This window comes from Taudactylus pleione, unplaced genomic scaffold, assembly GCF_031769625.1.
Source record: "Taudactylus pleione unplaced genomic scaffold, aTauple2 ptg000687l, whole genome shotgun sequence".
NCBI lineage: Eukaryota > Metazoa > Chordata > Amphibia > Anura > Myobatrachidae > Taudactylus > Taudactylus pleione.
The window spans coordinates 2953262-2970709 of NW_028285089.1; the positions used below are offsets into that span (position 1 = coordinate 2953262).

Below are 17448 nucleotides of genomic sequence, written 5' to 3' on the forward strand. Positions count from 1 at the left end.
CCAAAAAAAAAATTATTTTCTGTGTTTAGCCGCACGTATATATCAAATCGATATAACATAAATGGAGGACCAAACTTTCTCCGATAAATATAAAATAGAGAAAGATCAAAAACCACTTCCTCCTAGTGCTGAAGCTGCTGCCACTAGTAATGACATAGACGATAACATGCCATCAACGTCGTCTGCCATGGCCGATGCCCAATGTCATAGTAGAGGGCACATACAATCCCAAATGGCAAAGTTCAGGAAAATGACCTTGAAAAAGACATTTAAATCAGCTGAAGAGAAACGTAAACTTGCCAATATGCCATTTACGACACGGAGTGGCAAGGAACGGCTAAGGTCGATCCCTAGTATGTTCATGACTAGTGGTTCAGCTTCACATGACGATGGAAGCCCTCCTCCCACTAAAAAAATCAAAAGAGTTAAGCTGGCAAAAGCACAGCGAAGAACTGTGCTTTCTAAGAAGATATCACAAATCCCCAAGGAGAGTCCAAGTGTGGTGGTGGTTGTGATGCCTGACCTTCCCAGCACTGGACGGGAAGAGGTGGCTCTTTCCACCATTTGCACGCCCCCTGCAAGTGCTGAAAGGAGCACCCACAGTCCACTTGCTGATATGCAAATTGAAGATGTCACTGTTGAAGTACAACAGGATGAGGATACTGGTGTAGCTGGCGCTGAGGAGGAAGTTGTCGAGGAGGATTCTGATGGTGATGTGGTTTGTTTAAATCAGGCTCCGGGGGAGACAGTTGTTGTCCGTGGGATGAAAAAGCCCATCACGGTCATGCCTGGGCAGAAGACCAAACATTCCACCTCTTTGGTCTGGCAATATTTCTATCCAAATCCGGACAACAACTGTCTTGCCATATGTACCATATGTAAAGGTGAAATAAGTAGAGGTAGGGACGTCAACCACCTAGGAACATCCTCCCTTATACGGCACCTGCAGCGCGTTCATAAAAAGTTACTGTCAAGTTCAGAAACTTTGGCTAAGACCGTAAGCAGTCCAGGGACACCTAAATCCCGTTGTCCTGTTGTATCCAAGCGCCTGCAAACCACACCGTCAACTCCCTCCTCGTCAATTTCCTCCTTAGTCAGGATCGGAAGTAGTCCTGCAGGCCATGTCACTGGCATGACTGACTCTCCTATCCGGGATTCCTCTGGAGGATCCTGCATTGCTACGCCTACTGCTGCCGCTGCTGCTGTTGCTGCTGCTGGGAGTCGTTCATCATCCCAGAGAGGAAGTAGGAACACCACTACTTTTACTAAACAATTGACCCTCCAACAGTCCTTAGCGAGGAGGATGAAGTACGACAGCAGTCATCCTGAAGCAAAACGTATAACTGAGGCCTTGACTGCTATGTTGGTGTTAGACGTGCGTCCGGTATCCGCCATTAGTGCAGTGGGATTTAGACAATTGATGGAGGTAGTGTGTCCCCGGTTCCAAATCCCGTCTAGATTCCACTTCACTAGGCAGGCGATACCGAGACTGTACAGAAACGTCAGAAAAAGTGTCCTCAGTGTCCTGAAAAATGCCGTTGTACACAATGTCCACTTAACCACGGACATGTGGACAAGTGGAACAGGGCAGACTAAGGACTATATGACTGTGACAGCCCACTGGGTAGATGTATCACCTTATGCAGCAACAGCAGCAGCGTCACCAGTAGCAGCATCTCAGAAACGCCAGCTCGTTACAAGGCAGGCTACGCTGTGTATCACCGGTTTCAGTAAGAGGCACACCGCCGACAACCTCTTAGAGAAACTGAGGGAAATCATCGCCCAGTGGCTTACCCCACTTAGACTCTCCTGGGGATTTGTGATATCTGACAACGCCACCAATATTGTGCGGGCATTACATCTGGGCAAATTCCAGCACGTCCCATGTTTTGCTCACACAATAAACTTGGTGGTGCAGAATTTTCTGAAAAGCGACAGGGGCGTGCAGGAGACGCTTTGGGTGGCCCGAAAAATTTCTGGCCACTTTCGCCATTCAGTGACTGCGTGCCGAAGACTGGAGCGCCAGCAAACACTCTTGAACCTGCCCCGCCATCACCTGAAGCAAGAGGTTGTGACGCGGTGGAACTCAACCCTCTATATGCTTCAGAGGATGGAGGAGCAGCAAAAGGCCATACAAGCCTATACATCCACCTATGACATAGGCAAAGGAGGGGGTATGCACCTGACTCAAGCGCAGTGGAGAATGATTTCCGTGTTGTGCAAGGTTCTCCAGCCCTTCGAACTTGCCACACGTGAAGTCAGTTCAGACACAGCCAGCTTGAGTCAGGTCATTCCCCTCATCAGGCTTTTGCAGAAGCAGCTGGAGAAAGTGAAGGAGGAGCTAAGACGGAGCGATTCCGCTCGGCATGTGGGACTTGTGGATGAAGCCCTTCATTCGCTTTGCCAGGATTCCAGGGTGGTCAATCTGTTGAAATCAGACCACTACATTTTGGCCACCGTGCTTGATCCTAGGTTTAAAGCCTATGTGGTGTCTCTCTTTCCGGCCGACACAAGCCTGCAGAGGTGCAAAGACCTGCTGGTGAACACACTGTCAGCTGAAGCGGAACGTGACACGTCAACGGCTCCTTCTTCATTTTCTCCCGCAACTGGGGCTGCCAGGAAAAAACTTAGGTATCCTAAGCAACCCGCTGGCGGTGATGCAGGGCAGGCAGGACCAAGTTTGGACATCTGGTCCGGACTGAAGGACCTGGCAACAATTTCTGACATGTCTACTGTCACTGCATATGATACTGTCACCATTGACAGAATGGTGGAGGATTACATCGGTGACAGCATCCAAGTAGGCATGTCAGACAGTCCATACCTGTACTGGCAGGAAAAAGAGGCAATTTGGAGGCCCCTGTACAAGCTGGCTCTATTTTACCTGAGTTGCCCCCCCTCCAGTGTGTACTCCGAAAGAGTGTTTAGTGCAGCCGGGAACCTTGTCAGCGAAAGGCGTAGGAGGTTGCTTCCACAGAATGTGGAGAAGATGATGTTCATCAAAATGAATTATCAGCTCTTCCAGGGAGACCAGCCTCCAGAAGGTACAGAGGGACCTGTGGTGGTGGATTCAAGTGGGGACGAGTTAATACTTTGTGAGGATGAGGATGTACACACTGAAGAGGGTGAGGAATCGGTGGATGAGGAGGATGAGGATGACATCTTGCCTCCGTAGAGCCAGTTTGTGCAGGGACACATTAATTGCCAGCTTGTTTTGTGGGGGCCCAAACGAACCAATCATTTCAGCCACAGTTGTGTGGCAGACCCTGGCGCTGAAATGATTGATTTGTTAAAGTGTGCATGTCCTGTTTATACAACATAAGGGTGGGTGGGAGGGCCCAAGGACAATTCCATCTTGCACTTCTTTTTTTTCTTTGCATTATGTACAGTTTGGGGCCTAGTTTTTCTAACTGCCATCCTGTCTGCCACTGCAGTGTCACTCCTAGATGGGTCACGTGTTTGTGCCGCCCACTCGTGTCGCTTAGCATAGTCATCCAGCTACCTCGGTGCAACCTTTTGGACATGAAAACACTATTGTGAGGTGTGAGGTGTTCAGAATAGACTGGAAATGAGTGGAAATTAAGGTTATTGAGGTTAATAATAGCATAGGAGCAGAGAAACCAACAAATTCTGTGATTTTAGCTGTTTTTATGCTTTTTAAAAAAAAAATACAGATCCAAAACACAAAACCCAGAACCCAAAACACGGAAGGGTGGTTTTGGCAAAACCAATCCAGATCCAAAACACGAAGAAAGATCCAGATCCAAAACCAAAACACAAAACACGAAAAGTGGCCGGTGCACACCCCTACATAAAACCTATTTTTATACAAACAGGGGGATTACTTGGGAACAGGGGAGGAGGGGTTGAGGCATGCGAGCAAAATTCTATTCTATTTATATTTTCTTTTTTGTGAAAATTTTTTGTCAATATACAGTAATGTGGTTCCTTTTTTGCTTGTAAAATCTAAAAATCTATGCAAAAGAAAAGCTACTCTATTTCCATTTTTGTCAAAAACATATATTCATTGTTGATTATTACATACATGATATGTATATCTCTCAGTTTGTAATGTAACATTCATTGCTTTAATAAAAATATTATTAAAAGAGAAAAAAAATAGAAGTAAACTATTGTATTTTACAGTGGAACTACAGGTGCCAGCATGCCTGCCCTTTGGCACTTGTGGAACTACAAATGCCAGCAGGCGGCCGGCACCCGTACCTCCACTGTAAAATATATAGTTAAATAAAGACACAACACATACACCGTAGATAGTACAAGTTTATTACACACATACCTCAATCACACATACTTACCTGTACCAGCCGGTCGGTCCACTTGTCCAATGTAGAAATCCATGTGGATGGACCTGCAAAAATGATCTTATACACACCTACACCCTGGCACTGCTCTCTGTAGCATCCAGGGTCTTGTCAAAACAACAAACCGACTTACGCGAACCATGCCGAACATGTGTAAGTATATGCTGTTACATATACTTACACCTTGCGAAATGACAGATGACTGAAATCATCTGTAATTTCTCACGGGCCACTAGCCAGTCAGCGGCCGCTTTACATATAGTGGCCGCTCATTGGCTGGTTCCACGTGGGTCCCAGCCAATGAGCGGCCCCTACATGTAAATTGGCCGCTGATTGGCTAGCAGCCCGTGAGAAATTACAGATGATTTCGGTCATCTGTCATTTCGCGAGGTATAAGTATATTAATATATAATGCCCCTATGTCTCAATGTAGTAACTACAGTTCACATTAAGCCACACAATGCCCCTAATTCACATTTTGCGATAGATTGCCCCCAGAACACTTGATTCTGAGCTGCACGTCTCCTGATTCCCCTCATCAGTGGCAGGGATGTGATGTGTCACGTGATGCTAATGAGGGGACTCGCGAGCCGCTCTGTGCTGTATGCAGCACTGATGTTGTATGCAGAAAACAAAACCACGGCAGCCCCAGTCTTGGAATCCGTGCTGCTGGGAACCTTTTCTCAGCAATTACATGTTCACACCAACCCTGTGTGGGGGTCTCTATGTGTGCGGGGGGCTCCTGTCACCCTCTCCCCCCCCCAATACGGCCCTGCAACAGCTGCAATAGCTTGATTTACTACCTTAAGCTAATGCAGGAAGGAGATTTGTGCAACTGTAAGGGAAAGTTATGCTACCGATTGATTATTACGCCAGCCACAACCAACATTATTAGTATCAGCACTTGCATAAGCCTCATATTAGGTGCAATAGATCTGTCAGAAACATTATTCCACATTGAGCCCCCAGTTCCCATTATTCCACACAGTGCCCCAATTAACATTATGCCACAGTATCATCAGTTGACATTATGCCACACAGTTCTCCCAGTTTACATCATGCCACATTGTAGTACCTCTCAATTCACATTATTCTACATTGTAGTGCACCCAGTTCATATGATTCCACACAGTGGCCCCAGTTCATATGATGCCCCACATTTCCCCTAGGTCATATTATGCCACATTTTAGTGTCCACTGTTCACATTATGCCACATTGTAGTGCCACCGGTTCACATAATGTCACAGGTCTTGTTTTCTATTACAAGTATTCCCTATGAGTATTTACCAAGTCTTATTCCTAGTAACATTTAATAGGCTGAATTAGTTCCTGAATCTGTCTACAGTACCTTGGTTTCTGTGTAACAGTTCCTATTTGAGACTTCTGTCAATGTCCTATTGCTGACCAGTTATGAAAGTATTTTGTCAACTATTGCTTTCTATCAGGTAGATCAGTAGTGAATGGGTGCAGTTAAATGTTTATAAGAGGGGACTGGCGCTATATAAGGGTCTCCCTAAGGAGTCTATTCATCATCTCTTAATTTCTACAAAAGTGGGTGATAATTAACATTTTCCCCTACTTTTGTAAAAGTAATAAACCAATAATTTACACAGTTCGAAATTATGTAATTCATCAAGTTTCAAAAAAGCATTTTTTTGGAACTTGTGAGTGATACTGTATGCCACCCTGAGATGGTGTACAGCACCCGATACCATTCACAAGCTGCCGTTTACACAGCAGCTTGTGCAGAAGAGGGATCTTTTCAGATCCCTCCAGCTGCCTCTACTTACCTCCGGTGTCTTCGTGCTGTCTCTAGGTTCCTCCTGTGCTCTCCTGCAGGGGTGCCGGGAGGGGGGAGCTTGTGCTGCAGGCGGCGGTGGTGGGGTGAACACACACCGGTAGGGGGGGAGAGTTGGTTACAGAAAGAGGTGGGGGTAGGTGCGACGTAGGCCACGGCAGGGGGGGGCACTGGGACAAGCACTTCAGGGTGCAGGTGGTTACACACCGGCCGCTGGACGGCAAGGGGGCAGTTGGGATAGACAACGGATGTGTGCAGGTTGTTACACAGAACGGGGGGATGGCCAGACAGATACCCACTTCCAGAAGGTGGTTACCCACAGCTGCAAGGGGCAGACACCGGCCTCACGGGGGGTGAGGGGGGTTTGACGGGCCGCTGTTGGCTGCAATTCTGAGTGGGGGGATGTGTGTCTGTGGCTACTGACACAGTGGGGTTGGCACAGTGGTGTAACTAGGGTATTTGGAGCCCAGGGCAAATTTGAAAAGGGAGCCCCCCCCCCGATATGTGCGCGCCGATGGCGCGTGCGGAAAAAAAAATGGCTGTAGTCACTTAAGAATGGGGCGTGTCAACATGACACACCCCTTTATTTTCACGCTGAACATCCCTATCCATATGCACATTAACCCCAGTAGTGCCCCTTATACAGTACCACAGTATGCAGTTGTGGTCCCTCTTATGCAGGCCCATAGTGGTGCCCCTTATACAGCCCCCAATTAGTTCCCCTTATTCAGTGGCCTCAGTAGTGGTCCCCCCAAATGCAGTGCCCCATGTAGTGTTCCCCCTTATGCAGTGCCCCCAGTAGCAGTCCCCACAATGCAGTGCGCCCAGTAGTGGTATCCCCTTATGCAGTGTCCTTTATATAGTGCCCCCAGTAGTAGTCCCCCCCATGCAGTGCCCTTTATATAGTGCCCCCAGAAGTAGTCCCCCCCATGCAGTTTTCAAAGTAGTGGTCCCCCTTATGCAGGCATCCAGTAGTGATCCCCCCCTATCTAGTGCCCCCTGTAGTGGTCCCCCCAGTGCAGTGCCCCTAGCAGTAAGCCCCTTATATAGATAGTGCCCCCAGCAGTAATCTTCCCCCCCCCATTGTAGTGCTCCCGGTAGTGGTCCCCCTGATGCAGGCCCCCAGTAGTGATCCCCCCTATCCAGTGCCCCCTGTTGTGGTCCTTGCTATTATTGCCTCCAGTAGTGGTCCCCCAAGTGCAGTGCGACTAGTAGTAGGCCCCTTTTATAATGCCCCCAGTAGTAGTCCCCCCCCAAGTAGTAGTCCCCAGTAGAGGTTCCCCCTCCCGATTAAGTGCCCCCAATAGTAGCCCCCCAGTAGAGGTCCTACAAGTAATGGTGCCCCCAGTAGTAGCAACCCCCAGTAGAGGTCCCCCCAGTAGTAGCCACCCCCCTCCCCCGTTGTACCGCCAGTAGTGCAGACAGGTTTAAAATATATATATATATATACAAATATACTTACCTGAATCCACGCTGCTGCTCCGGACCGCGACACCGCTCCCGCCGCCGCCGCCCGCCAGTCTACCCGGGCTGGCGCGCTCAGCATTATGGGAGAAAGGTCATGATGTCATGACGTCTGTCCCATTACCCACTGCAGGAGCCAGACGGAAGCCCAGCTCTTGCAGTGGGTGCTGCAGCAGTCAATGAGAGTCTATCTGACTCTCATTGGCTGCTGTTTAAAACACGCATCGCCGCCAGCGCTGGAGGCAATGCGTGTGTTATGCACAGTCTGAGCCCGCCTCCTGGCGCTATTGGGCAAGCGCTCAGGGGGAGGGAACGGGCTCAGCTGTGCAGCACAGGACCGGCGCTGGAAGCCTAGCGCCGGTCCTGTGTAAATGTGTAGCGCTGACCCCACTCACTGCGGTCGGCGCTACACTGGCTAACTAGGGCGGGCCCGTACCGTGGCCGGCGGTGCCCCCCCAATGCCACCGTTCCCATGGCACCCAGGGCACGCACCCTACTCGCCCTGCCCTAGTTACGCCACTGGGTTGGCAATGGGGAGATGACAGACGCAGTGTGAGGAAATACTTATGGATGCATCAGTTGCTTGGGGAGAAGTATCACAATTCCGAAAAGCTGCCTTCGCAAAAAGAGAAGCTTTTTGGATACTTTTGTTAATGAGGCATGATAAATGCCTACAAAATAATTTTTAAGCCCGCAGCAAGTGATAATTACTGTATGTAATGATGAATAGGCCCTTAGTGATGTGGACACGCCTCCCTCTGGAAACTGGACAAATAATTTGTCCTGAAATGTTGACCCCTTAAGTTGGGAGGTAATATAGGTATATATTTTAGATATTAATCAAATATCCATGTAAATGCAAAAAAAGTGTCAGAAACCAATGGTGTCTGGCTGATCTTAACATTATCCACTAGATACCATTACAAACCTTCTGATGTTTTAATTGTAAATATGTTGTGCTGTATAAAAGGCCTGATAGTTTTTAAGTACATATAATGGTTAGGTAGTGCAGCTTAGAGCTGTGATAGACAAGTGCTGAGCTGAATGAATTCCAATAGCTGTATTCTCCTTGGAGCAGTTATTGAGTGTTGCATTTGTAAACACAGCAGCAGCTAATTCTACTATATATAAAACGCTGCCAACCATTATGCATTGAGTGGCAGCACAGTTTACTTCACTTAACAGAATGCCTGTTTAACAAACATCCTCCTCCTTGCAAAGTGGCTGGTACTATTTTATGTGGTATAGCAACAAGACAGCTTGGTGTCATGTCTACTGAGGCTAGTTTGTAAATGCTTTTAAATGTTGTGCTAAGGGTAACTTTACTTTCCTCACTCTGGTGCTGGGGCAGATTGGAACTTTAAAATTAGATGGTTTAATATTTTTACAAATATTCAAAACGTCACCAACAAATACTACTGTTGTGGGAGACTGCTCACACTGATTGTTCGTCGGGAGGCTTGCCACCTAGCAACAGCTGGTGGGTAGGATGACAAGCCTCCCAACTGCCGCTGGAGAAGGGAAGTGAAAAGAATTATCACTTACCTTCTTCTACAGCCAGGGGAGTGGGCTGGTGCAGCTCCTGTAATGCTTGTATGCACGCACTCGGCACGCGCGTCACGTGCACAGCCGTGTGCAAGGACACAAGCGCTGATAAGCGCTTATGAGCCAGCAGACTGCGCACGCACACTGGTCACGTGCGTGCGCGCGATGACCTGCGCTGTACAGCCCACCCCCTGCAGATTTTACCTGAGCGCTGAAGATGGAGGATGCAGTCTCTGTGTCTGTCACAGATACTTTGCCTGTGTCCCCATCTGTCAGCCATATTAGTAAAAAATATAGGAGAAAGCTCTCCACTGACTCTTCCTCATCTGAGGAATTTATATTTAAAAGGAAAAGATTGCTGAGCCCTGCCAGGTCAGAAGACAGCAGGGACAGCTCTGAGGCAGGCAGTATGCCTCTGGAGGTTCACTCCCCCTCCATTCCACTGTTCTCACACAAGGCTGTGAGGAAAAGTACTTCAAAAAAGAAAAATGTGAGTAATACAAGAGACACCTGTTCAGGACAAAACGTTTCATTCCCAGGTATTGCCCGTAGCTGGAATACCTCTATGGTGTGTAACAAACCACCATCTTCTGCCCATGGCCCGCATTTATCTCCAGCCAGTACCTGGCACCAAGCATTACCGCGCTCCCACAAAGGGTCCAGTAAGCAGCATTCTCTGGTCCTTATTCAACACGACAACGTCAGTCACCACTCAGTAGACTGGAAGTCAGAACAGAAGAAGTCACCAGAACTTCAGCATCCTCTAAGAGAGGCGAATATAGTGACCTGCAAATGGCCAGAGTGGCATTAGCAGGCATAACACCCACTAATAAAGTTTACACCTCTCACTGGGCACTGAGCGAACGCTCCCAAGTATATAATTTTGCCCAGTTAGCATTTAGAACTGCCCTCGTAAAGGAGGATGAAATGGCTCTGCGTAATCATACAGGGATTCCATTCTCTTTTCGCCCCAGATATTGACCTAGCACTGTCTTCACTCGCTGGTGACAGAACCCAGAGTGACACTATTGACAAAATACTCATGAAAATCCAGCTTAAAGTGTCTGACGCTGCTGGACCTCTGCTGTTCGTACTGGACAAAGCAGAGAAAGAGGGATCCGCTAGCGGATCTTTAGACTCATTGGTAGCCTCTAAGGCAGCTCTCCTTGAAGCTATAAGCAGAGCGACCCTGATGGTAGGACAGACTTTCGATTTCATATCAAACAGTCGTAGAACCCACTGGCTAGCTAGAGCTGGTTTAACTGAGTTTGCCCCCATTCCAGTAGAAGTCCCTAACCTTGCAGACTCCGATCTTTTTTGCCTAGAATTCATTGACAAGGTTAAAATTCATTACAAAGCCCGCAAATCCTATGCGGATCTTAAAGGCCATCAGTCCTCCAAATGGCCCTTTCGCCAGGAGGGTCATCCAGCAGGATCCAGCAGTTCAATGTGAGACCAGCAAGGTGCCCCATGAGGACAATAAGGAGGCTGCAACAGTATTCGAGCTGTCAGAGATGCACAACCCCTCCAGAAGAGACAGAGGGCACGGTATGTCGTTTACAGATACCCTCCCACCTTGGCCTCTCTCATGCAAATGGCTGCTAAATATCATACAAAATTGCCTGTCTCTCCCACTTCTAAGATTCCCTCGTCAAACATTTCCCTGCTCTACAAATGCCAGCCATCGGCTGGACATTTTGACCCTAGCTTTATCTCAGGGCAAAATATAATTGGCAGACACTTCCAAGAACGGTTGGACCAGTCAACTCTTCCCCATAAGGAAGCAGAATGGTTCTTACAGACCCATATTGAACATCAAATCCCTAAATCTGTACATAAGACATCGCACATTCAGAATGAAAGGTCTGGCAGAGATTCCTTTCCTCCTTACTCAAAATGACTATTGCATAAAGATAGACCTCAAGGAGGCCTTCCATGCAATTCAGGTCCACCCAAACCACAGAAGGCTTCAATGCCCCTTACACATTCACCCGGCTTATGAAAGCGGTAGTAAATCATCTCCGGCAACCAAATTTGCTGCATAATTTATTTGGATGACCTTCTGGTAGTTCATGCAGAATGCGAGAAGCTGCTCAGCGAGACTTAATCATATCCCTGCTTCTCAATTTAGGCTTCTCGATAAATTATGCCAAATCAATACGAACCCCTTGCCAACGTATAACCTTTCTAGGTTTCCTAATAGATTCCCCTTCTTTCTCTATAGCAGTTCCATCAGACAAATGGAAAGACATTCAGACTTTTATTTCTTGTATTCTCCTCCGGCAGCTCACCATGAGAGATCTCGCCAGAATGATTGGGAAAATGAGAGTGTTAGATCTAGGGTTTCTACTCGCACCCCTCATTTTCAGACATTCTTAGAACCTTCTGGGATCTCTTCTCAAGAGAGGTCTCACATGGTCAGACAAAATTCTACTCACGGCTATAGCACACCAGGAGATAGAGAATTGGCTAGTTCTTCCCCTGCCTCTTCTCAGGCCTCTCCTAGAACCCCTACCAGAGGTCATAATGTCCTCAAATGCTTCACTCACAGGATGGGGAGCATTCACATGAGACAAAGCCGTAAGAGGCAAGTGGTCCACTCAGGAATCGGAGGCCCACAATAAACCTTTTAGAACTAAGAGCGGCCAAGTTAGCCCTGGAGGCTCTAGTCCCCTCTCAGCTGCGAGACATTCCAGTTCAGATTTGCCTCTTCAACAAGAACGCCATGTCTTATATAAACAAGATGGGCGGCACACGATCACTACTACATTCAATAGACGTCTGGCGATGGGCATTACAAAGATCTATTCAGCTGTCTGCCGTGTACATACTGGGCAAACTAAACGAGCTGGCAGACTCCCTTTCCAGGACTCGCCTCACTCTAGACAGAGTATTCCTGAAGCCAGAGATTTTTCACAACATTGTGACAGAATTCGGCAACCGCAGTTGGATCTATTTGCAACCCCATCCAATGCTCAGTTTCCGACCTTCGTATCCAGAATCTGGGTCCAAACTGCCTTCCACACAGACGCAATGTCATTTCCATGGACAAATCTCATCCTCCCATATGCCTTTGCTCCCCCGGCCATATTGTTGACAGTACTTCACAAGATCAGAACAGACAGGGTACTGCAAATCATTCTGGTATACCCAGTCTGGCCATCCAGAATTTGGTTTCCCCTAATCAGTCTCCTACACATAGGACTCAAACTTCCCCTGGGTCTATCCAAAGACTGCTTCCAAGGGACTCTAGACCTGTTTCGGGAGCTACCTCAATGCATGTGGATGGCGGTATTGCTCGGTTATTGACAGGCTCACACCTCTTCTACAGCACTTATTAATGCATCTCTCAGACCAAGAATGAGATCTAAATATAACACAATCATAAAGGAATTTCTTTCCTGGCAAACCACACGTCCTACTTCTCGCTTATCCTCTGCTGTAAACTCTGCCATAGACTTCCTAGCTTGCAGATATGAGGCAGGGTTGGTTTCGGCCACCATACGCTCACACGGCTCTGCCCTCACATTCCTAATTCCCAGACTCTCTGAGAATAAATTATATCTCCGCTTGCTCAAAGGCATTTTCTTATCTAGGCCATCATGTCCACATTACTCTTCCACTTGGGACATCGAACCCTTTCTGGATTTCTTGGCCAGTATGTCTTCAACCTCAGATATTTCCTGTGTCAAAGAAACTGGCATCCCTCCTAGCTTTGGCTTTCGCAGCAAGAGGAGTGGAACTCTCCTGGATAGACATTTCAGACCCCTGGATGACACCAACCCCAGCAGGTTTCCACATAATACTCAGAGGACACAGAAAAACCACATAATTTCAAAATCCCTTAGTGGCGTTTGACCTCATTAAAGATGAGTCGGATTCCTCCCTTTGCTTAGTGGACTGTTTGTCTTCTTATCTTGCTATCACCGCTTCACACAGAGGCAACATTTCCCAACTCTTTATTACTTCTCGTAAACCCTTTCGCTTTGCCAGACCTTCCACAATACGAGCATGGATAGTATCGGTTATGCGTGATTCCGGTATAGACACTTCACTGTTTAAGGGTCATTCCCTCCGCAGCGTGGCAGTCACTTCGGCAAATGCAAAAGGGCTACCTTTGCAGTCTAAAATGCAGGCTACACGTTGGCCCTCCACACGTACCTCTGTTAGGCACTATTGGAGACCTTCTGATCCCCAGAGGATAGAGTTTCTCAGAGCAACCACCAGGTATGTGGTTGTCTGCCCACCAGCTGTTGCTAGGTGGCAAGCCTCCTGACGAACAAACAGTAGTTTGCAGAAATCTATGACCTGCAAACTTTCTTTGTTCTAGGGAATAGGATTGCCACCTAGCAATAGCACCCACCCTACCCTCCCTATACCTGTCTAGGTCTGTTGGTTTCTCCGTTTATCTCCAATACTGCTAATGACTCTTCTCTTCTTTGGTTTCAGGCACTCCAAAGGGTCCAAAGAAACAGCAAGTGCAACCACCTAAACAACAGAACTAACTTCGCTCCGTTTTTCTTCGATTGCCAATAGTCTGCTTGAAATCTTCCTTTAATTCCTGTTTCCATATCTTTTCCTAAGTTTAATAGTTCATTCCATTTATCAGTTCTTCTTCTACTGCTGGTTGTCTAAGTTTACCAAGACTACTATTAAATACTGTTCACTCTGCATCCCTTAGTCTTCAGTCCTTATTGGTATGCGAGCACAGTTCGAGGTTACACACCTCACACCTATTGTTTTCCTCAGGATTGCCATCCGTAAGTTTCCGTAAAATCTGCAGGGGGCGGGCTGTGCAGCGCAGGTCATCTTGCGCGCACGTGACCAGAGTGCGCACGCAGCCTGCTGGATCATAAGCGCTTGTCAGCGCTTGTGTCCGCACGTGCACCTGCGCGCGCGGCTGCGCACATGACGTGCATGCGCGCCGAGCGCGCACATAAATGCGTCACAGGAGCTGCACCAGCCCACTCCCCTGGCTGTGGAAGAAGGAAACTGAGCCAGTGTGTCTTCTGCGCATGCATGGCTTAAAACACGTTCTCCTCCATCTGTCCTCTATAGCGGTATCACCATACTTGCCCACCCTCCCGAAATGGTCGAGAGCCTCCCGAAAATCGGGTGTCGCTCCCAACCCCCCGGGAGAGGAGGCAAGTCTCCCGGCCGGCGCAGCCCACCCGCACACCCGGCTTGCATCGCCCCCCCCCCCCCGCCGGCGTCACCACTTACCTGGTCAAAGTGGCTGAGTCAGGGAGCCTGATGAGGCGATTCGCGTCATCCTGGCCCCGCCCCCGGCTACACAACGCTGATAATATATGCGTTGTGTAACGGGGCGGGGCTGCGATGACACGAGGGTGCGGCCACGCCCCCTGTTCCGCCCCCTGAAAATTGGTCACACCCCCTTTTTCCCCCACTGCTGTGCCGAGCTGGCTGCCTCCTCCCGGAAGAGGCAGCCAGATTGTCGGCAAGTATGAGTAGGACGTGCCCACAAGCCAGGTGCTGTCTGTCACTGAGCTCTGCAGACATGGCGGGGCCACTGCTTACCATTGTGCCACCACCGCTTGTGGAACTACAATTCCCATTGCCACCCCTGATGGTATATTGTCCTATGCAAATCCCAGACACAGCTACTTTTGTTAACCTATTCCTGGCTGGATCTGTATCATACTGCATGTATCTGAGTTGTGCTGCATTAACACTGTGTTGTCTCACACCCTGTTGTTCTACCTGGTTAATAAACCAAAGACCTGGTTAAGCTATTCAATGCGTGGACTGAACTCCATCACACACCGCTGCCACCTATATTTACAGCTATAGGTTCTATCAATAAATACATCATCACACTCATTGTTCACAACAGTGACAGACTTTGACACTACTTTTCAATATCAATTGAAATAAATAATGAAAGTAAAAGGGCTTGGATCTTCTAAAATTATTTAAAATAAACTAAATGAACATTATAATGAAGGGTGGTAAGTAAAAATATAATTAAGTGGTGTATATGAGGGAATTACAACAATCATCCAGATAGGATGGACGTGAGATGGATAAAGTACAAGCATGTACAGAATCCAGACACTATTAATATGCAGCAATGTACTGTATACAGCTCTTTTAGTTGCTAATACCATCCTGAGGTGTATAGACTACAAGCTTTGAAAAGAAATCATAAATAGATACTAACTCATTCCTTATTACATCAGACATTCTTTAGTTCTCTATTAGCTCTTATTACTTCACACTATATTACTTCTTATGTTCTTTTTCTATCACTGCAGCCCTATTTGTTACTGTGCTTTATTCTGTACTGTGTGTTTTTACTGTGGCCAGGCCGGGTCATTTTCATTATGTTTTCACACTTTTTATCCTCCTTCCGAATACTGGCCCCCTCCTCTCTTGCTGTGTCACTTGTGATACTTTCTCCCGCACCTTGGGTTTCCAAATGTCGCTGTCTCATAGACCACTAACCTCTGCCATCAATGCCCACAGCCACTGCAGCTACAGTAGGGTCACCACCTTGTTTTTCAGATTTCTCGACAGGGGGCATGACAAGGGGCATATTTGCCTACTTTTGAAAAAGCATTTCAGGGAGGTTGTGAGATGAGCGCGGCGGTAAAGTTGACGTGTACTGCTACATCTGAGGGACGTGTCATAGAATTGACTTTCATGCAATTGTAAATGAGCCCCAAAGCAGTTTGTAAGATCTACTTGTTGATGAAAACATACTAATACTCTACAGAAAATGCATGTAGCCATAGGGATCACTGTGCCTTATAACCAATGCAGGGAAATAATATTAATGATCTAATTTGAATGTTTATAATAAGTCTGTTTTTTTTATAGCTACATAATGGGGAAAGGTGCAATCAGGGAGATTGCTGAAGTCTTCAGGGAGACAGGGAGATTGCTACTATTTCAGGGAGTCTCCCTGACAATTAGGGAAAGTTGGCAAGTATGACAAGGGGTATAGCTAAAATGGCAGTAGGGTAACAACCATTTTATTTCTCAGACTTCATGTCCGCACATGCCTCTTTATATGCCATCTGCCCCACATGCACCTTATACACCATAAGAGCCTTACCTTCCCCTTTCTATGCCAAAGAGCTCCTTCTTGCCCTTATATGCCTGCACATGACCCCCACATGCCCTTATATATACCTCAGAGCACAATCATATGCATCAAAGGCTCCTTATGTCTCTATATATGCCTTAGAGCCTGAAAATGCCCCTTTCTATGTCATAAGTTCTCCCATGTACACCTTTATATGTCATCAGTTCTATCATGTACACCTTTATATGTCATAAGTGCCCCTACATGCTTCTTTTGCCACTAGTGCCCACACATGCCCCTTATGCCATCAATGCTCACTCATGTCCATTTGCCATCAGTGCGGACATGCTCCCCTTTTGCCATTATTGCCCAAACATGCTCCTTTTGCCATCAGTGACCTCACAGGTTCTATTTGCCATCAGTGCCTGCACATGTTACTTTTGCCATCAGTGCTGGCACATGCCCCGTTTGCCATCAATTTTGTCTTAACACACCTTTTTCAATATGGTGAGGTGGGATCCCTCCTGTTTCAGCCAGGCAGAAGCAGACACTGGCTGCACTACAGAGGAGGTGAGAAGTGGGAGAGTAGAGAGCCGGCCAACGTCACTGCACTGACAATGCAGCACCTGCAGCCAAGCATGAAGTAGGACATTTTATGTGCAAAATATCCTTGTTGGTGCAAACCTATATTGTTGTGTGTAGGTTTTTAAAGTGCAATAAAGCACTTACTTCTGATTTGGTGGCTCGTATTACAGACAGGTTCGTGGCATAGCTATGGGGACGTTTGCCCCTAGCTACGAGAACCTGTTTATGGGTAAGTGGGAGTCAAAAATATATAGAACAATAATACTTACAGAGAAAAGATCATCACCTGGAAAATATTATATATTCCTGATCTGGGGAGGAATACAAGAGTTGCTCAACAGATTCACAACATACATTAACCAGGTGCAACTAAATCTAGAATTCACTGGAGCATCAAACAGACAATCAATTGACTTCCTAGACCTTACCATCTTTATTGAAGATGACAACATTCACAATTTTTTTTTCTAAAACCAGTTGATTGCAATAACTTTATCCCTCCAACCAGCAACCACCACACTAACTGGATTAAGAGCATCCCAGTAGGCTAGTTCATGAGATTGAGAAGGAACTGCTCAAGAACTATGGTCTTCAAGCTACAATCAGACAGTCTAAAAGCAAGATTCATAGGAAAAAAACTACGACCAAACATCAATAGAAATCGCTTTAGAAGTAGCAACTT

General features: G+C 47.1%; 1 pseudogene; it reads left to right on the forward strand.

The window, feature by feature from the left end:
* The first annotated feature begins 9350 nt into the window (after positions 1-9350).
* Positions 9351-10586, forward strand: LOC148477840 (uncharacterized; annotated as a pseudogene).
* The last annotated feature ends 6862 nt before the right edge of the window (positions 10587-17448 follow it).